The sequence below is a fragment of the Polypterus senegalus genome, unplaced genomic scaffold (genome assembly GCF_016835505.1).
Source record: "Polypterus senegalus isolate Bchr_013 unplaced genomic scaffold, ASM1683550v1 scaffold_4045, whole genome shotgun sequence".
Lineage (NCBI taxonomy): Eukaryota > Metazoa > Chordata > Cladistia > Polypteriformes > Polypteridae > Polypterus > Polypterus senegalus.
This window is the reverse complement of record NW_024379117.1, coordinates 10,423-15,709: the sequence shown is the minus strand read 5'-3', so window position 1 is coordinate 15,709 and position 5,287 is coordinate 10,423. Positions and strand designations below refer to the sequence as shown.

The 5,287-nt window shown below is 45.1% G+C and overlaps 1 non-coding gene across 1 annotated transcript; it reads right to left on the bottom strand.

The window, feature by feature from the left end:
• Positions 1 to 400: 400 nt before the first annotated feature.
• On the bottom strand, positions 401 to 558 carry LOC120519799. The gene has a single exon (XR_005631667.1). It is a non-coding gene; the product is annotated as a U1 spliceosomal RNA (small nuclear RNA).
• Between the last annotated feature and the right edge of the window lie 4,729 nt (positions 559 to 5,287).

Sequence of the window (5,287 nt, the reverse complement as noted above, 5' to 3'; positions counted from 1 at the left end):
CCTTTTCCCCTTCGTTTTTTTTTTTCCCCCTTCCCCCCGGTGTCGAAGGGGGCTTTTGGCAGCAAGGAAAGGGGTTTAAAAAATCAGAAAGAGGCACTAAAAATAATGAATGGTTATTTATATTATTTTTTTTTATTATGGGGGGGGTCCTTGGAAAATAAATTTTTGATTATTTAAATTTTAAATTAAATATTATTTTTATTATCTTTTTTGGGGGCTTCCCTTTAAAAAATAAATAAAAAAAGGGACAGACAGACAGATTGATTGATTGTTTTTGGGAATTTTTTATTTATTGCTTAAAGCCCCCCAGACCCGTTGTCTCACAGGCCCTCCACAATCCCCCAAGCCCCCACTCCATGTTGAAACGCATGTTTTCAGTCTTTTTTTTGAACCGGGGACTATCGGGGGAGACCCAACCCAGTCCCCACCACTTACACCCTCCAGTTTCCCGAGGGGAAATCGCGGGGGGTCAGACACCCGAGTGCAATGGATGAGTTCTCCCCTTGGGAGAGAAACCACCTTAGTGATCCTGGTATCTCCCCCAGGTGGGGGAGTTGTACACCCGGGGCCCCATCCTCCCACCTCGCTTCATCGCCGGGCGGGGGGTTTTTCCCCCAGCACAGTCCTGGGGTCCTGGGTTCTTCGTTTCCCGGGACCCTTTCCCGGGCTTTTGGGCCTGGGGAGCGCGCATCCCGGGAGGGGGGTTGCTGCCCAGACGCCTTGTGCACCGGTGACCGGATGTTGCAAGACCCCCCCTTTTGATTAGAAAAGGTTTTTCACAAACCCCAAGGTACCTCGTTTATGTAAACCAGCACCCATCGCTGGAGCTTTTTGGCTGGAAGAGCAGGAGGAACTGGGGGGGACGCTGAATGATAAACAGCCCCCCAACAGAAAAAGAACCAGGCGGTGGCGGAGGCGGCGGGGACGGCGGGCGGCAGACGGGGGAGGCAGGAGGAAAAGCGAAAGAGGAAGGGGGCCCTCCCCTCGGAGAAGAGGAAAACCCTGGGCTGGCCCGGGACATGGCAGCAGGGGGCACCTCGGGAAGCCCGGCGCCGAGGCCGCCAAGGGATCGGGGGGCCCCGTTTGGTACACGTCGGGATTTGGGACCCGTGTTGCCCCCCCTTTGAAAACCACTGTGGGATTGCACGTTAGCAAGGTTGGGTGTTGGGTTCTTTCGGGAAGATGCCCCTTGTAAAGTTGCGGGCCCTCCCCTGATGAGCTGGACAGATCTCTGTCTGTCTATCTATCTATCCATCCATCCATCCATCCATCCATCCTTTGGGGGGAACGGGGAAACGGGGGAAGTTTTTTAAATGGGTGGCGGGGCCGAGAGCCAAAAAGGGGGACGATGAAAGTAAAGGAATTCAAAATTAAAAAAGAAAAAACAAAAATTTAAAAAGAAGGGAAAAAAAAAAAAAAAATGAAGACAGAAGGGAAGGAAAAAAAAAAAAACATGGGGCTGGTTTGGGAAAAAGAGGGCTTCCAGGGGGTTGCCTTTTTGGGGGAGAGGAAAACGAGCAGCCCCCCGGGCCCCCCAACCCTTGAACACGCCTGACCGCCCGACCGAAGCAAAGGAAATGGGTTCGGTTAGTACTTGAGGGGGAGACCCCCTTGGGAATCCCGGGAGGGTAAGTTTTTCCCTTTTCTGCCCAGCGGGAGTCCCTTCCCCTTCGCCTTTTTTTTTTCCTCCTTCCCCCCTTATCAAAGGGGGCCCTTCAAAAGTTTGGGGGGAAAAAGCCCGGGGCCCCCCAAAATTTGGGCCGGTGTTTGCCCCCCCTTTGATGCCATTTGGGATTGCGGGCAAAGGACACAGGCTGCTGGTCCTTTCTAAACATCCCCCTTTTGAAAAAGTTGCAGGCCCCCCCCGCCTGAAGAGCGGGAAATTTTTTCCTTCTGTCTTTCTATCCATCCATCCATCCTTTCCCTGAGGGGGAACCAAAAGGGGGTTTTTGGGTGGCGCAGAGCGAGAGAGCCACAAAAGGGGGAAACCAGCATAAAGGGACAACGAATTCAAAATTTAAAAGAATGGAAAAAAAAAAAAAAAAAAAAAGAAGACAGACGGGGGAAGGAGAAAAAAAAAAAAAAACATGGGGTTGTCGCTAAAAAAAGGGGGTTTCCAAAGGAGTTTTTTCTCATAAAACAGAGGTTTTTTTGATCATTCCAATTATTTTTTTTGGGGGGAAAAATTTTTGTTTATTTGTGTATGCACCCCTTTGCCTTCCACAATACTTTTTTTCCCCTTTATTCCCCAATCTTTTTTCCCCCACCTCTTTTTTCCCTGACCTCCCAAAAAACCACCAAGTTCTCATCCAGCTTGATGTCTACTATGTGTTCTTCCCCTTTTTTCCCTTTCCATATCCTTGCCACTGGGGGGCCCCACTTGATGTCCATACGATTTTTTTTTTTTTTTACATCCCCCCTGGGACATTTACCCCCTTGAAAATTTTTTTTTTATTTTAAAGGGTTTTGGGTTTTCCCTAGTCCCTTTAAATGCCAGCCAGGTTTAATCTGCTATTTTTTGATTATTTAAAATTTTCCAAATTTTTCCCTTTCAGTTTAGATTCCTCTTTTAGATTTCCCAGTTTTTAAAATGGCTTCCTTTTTTCCCTTTTACTTTTTCCACTAAATTTTTCCACCCCCCCACAAGTCCTTTTCATCCGGGTTGAAGCCCACAATCTTTGATACAGTCCATCAACCCCCCTGTTTTTCCCCAATCAAACTCATATGGTTTCTTGTTCGGGGTTTTTTAAAAAGCCCAAACCTTCTTAGATGACCCCCCCAAGTGTCCCTTTGGCAAAACCGCTGCCCCCCCCTTTCCCCCCTTTAAAAGGGGATATGAAAACCCGTGTTTTTTTCAATTTTAACAAGACCCCCAAGTCCAAAAAAAACCTTTTTTTTCCCCTTTCCTTTTTGTTTTTTATTTTCTGTCTTACCCCTTTCCCTTATTTAGACCCCCCCAAAAAAAATAAAAATTGTCTTCTTTTTTCCTTAGAAAATATTTTGTCCCGGGAAAAAACTGTTGCCAAAAAAGACCCCAAAGCAAAATTATTGATTTAAATTAGCAAAATTTTCCCCTCTTTGTTAGTTTTTTCCTAGTCCTCCAGAGATTTGGGTGAGCTTGTATAACTTTTTCCATCCCCCTTCCAGTCTTTTCTTCCCCCTTTCTCCCCCCCAAAATGGACCCCTAATTTTTAACCGCCCCTTCATGTTTTTTTAAATGTTTTTTTAAGTCCTCTGCCACTTTGCCCCCGCAGATGGCACTGGTTTTCCCTTATTTAATTGGGCTTTTTGTTTTTGGGTTTTTTTCCCTAGAGATATCTGATCATACCCGGGTTTAACCCCAATTTTTTTTTTTAATGTCATATTAAAACAGTTGTTGTGTGTTTAAAGTCAACTCCTTTTTTATTTTCCCGAACCTTTTTTTCCTCCATTTTCTTTAAAACCTTCCTTTTTTGCCAATTTTTAAAACATTAGGGAACCCTATAAGAACAAAAAAACACTTTCTTATAATTCTTCTTACTATTTTTTTTTGGTGGAAAAAAAATTTTTTGTTAAATATTTAAAGTTTTGGGATTGAACTCCCTTTCATAAAAGGCCATTTTTCCCTTCTATTGATGTTCGTTAACCCCCAAAAAATCCTGTTTTTTTTTTGGTTATTTTTTTCCCCATTTTTTTTCCACCCATCCCCTGTATTCTTAACCCCAATATTTCACAACATTTGAAAACCCTTTATTTTTCCCCAGGGTTTTCCCCTTCCTTTTCCCCAACGGACCCCCATGAGGAAACAAAGAAAAAACCCAGGGGTCCCCAAGGATTTTTAAAGGGGGCACAGACCAAAGGAGCCCAAAGCCTTCATCTAAAGGTCACGGGGGGAGCATCCATGTCTCACAAAAAAACAAGGCCACCAGGACCCCCAAAAACTTCCTTTCCTTCTTTGAGAGATTTGGGGGGTTAAACCCCCTTTCCAGGGGACCCCATGAACCACCAAGCCTCCCCCTTCTTCTACTGATTCATAGGAAGAGTCACCGGGGAAAAGGAATGTCATTCCCGGTAAGAAACCCCCCCCCGGGTAAACACACCCCCCGCAAAACAGACAACCTGCTGATATCGGCCCAAGGGGTTTAAAACCCCCCCGGCTGTTGGTTTCATCCAGGACCCCTTAAAAACCCCGGACACTCAGCCCCCTCACTCAGTCCCCTTGGGGCCCCCTGATCAGAGCCCCCCTTTGGGACCCCACACTTTTTAATCACGGGACCATCAGCAAAGTCAATATTCATGAATCTTTTTTCCAACAGATGCCCCACACCCCTAAACCCCCATGACCCTGCACAACCCCCAATCCATAAAACCGGGAAAAAAGGTAGGGAGCAAGAACCCCCCCTGACAACCAAAAGAATCAACGGGGAAAAAAAAAGAGGTTCTGTCTCCACACCACTCACAGTACCGGGTTTTTTTGGGCTGGCCATGATATCCAGCAACTTCGGGGGGAATCCCACTGTCTCAGGAACCCCCGGAAGCTCAAAACCCGATTTTAATGTTTGGGGAAAAATGGGCAAAGGGCCCAACAAAATTTCTTGCCGAATTCACCCCCTTTCCCCATGCCACTGTTTTGCACGTTAGAAAGGGACAAAGGCTGGTCCTTTCTGCCCATCCCCTTTTTAAAGTTGGGGCCCCGCCTGAAGAGCGGGACAAATCTATCTTTTCTTCATGTATCCATCCATCCATCCATTAGGTGGAAGGGGAAAGGGGGTCTTAAAGGGGTCAAGAGCGAGGAGCTGAAAAAGGGGATAAAGTAAAAAAACGCATTCTAATTCAAAAGAAATTCCCAAAAATTTCAAAAGAATGGAAAAAAAAAAAAAAAAAAAAAAAAAAGGGGAAGGGGAGAAAAAAAAAAAAAAAAGGGGGTTGTCGCTCAAAAAGGGGGCTTCCAAAGTTGCTTTATTTGGGAGAGAAAAAGGAGCAGCCCTCGTTTACTGGGAAAAATGAGTGCTGTAAGTTTTTGCCTTTCTGCCAGCAGGAGTCGCCCTTCACCTGGGGTTTCCTTTTTTTTTTTCCCCCTTTCCCAAACCGGTTTTCAGAAGCTGGGTTTGGCAGCAAGGAAAGCGTTTAAAAATCAGTAAAGAGGCACTAAAAATAATGAATGGTTATTTATATTATTTTTTTTTATTATGGGGGTCCAAGTTTAAATAAATACATTGATTATTTAAATTTTAAAATTAAATTTTTTTAATTTTTATTTTTTCTGGGGGTTGGGGTCCCAAAAATAAAAAAAATAAAGGGAACAGAC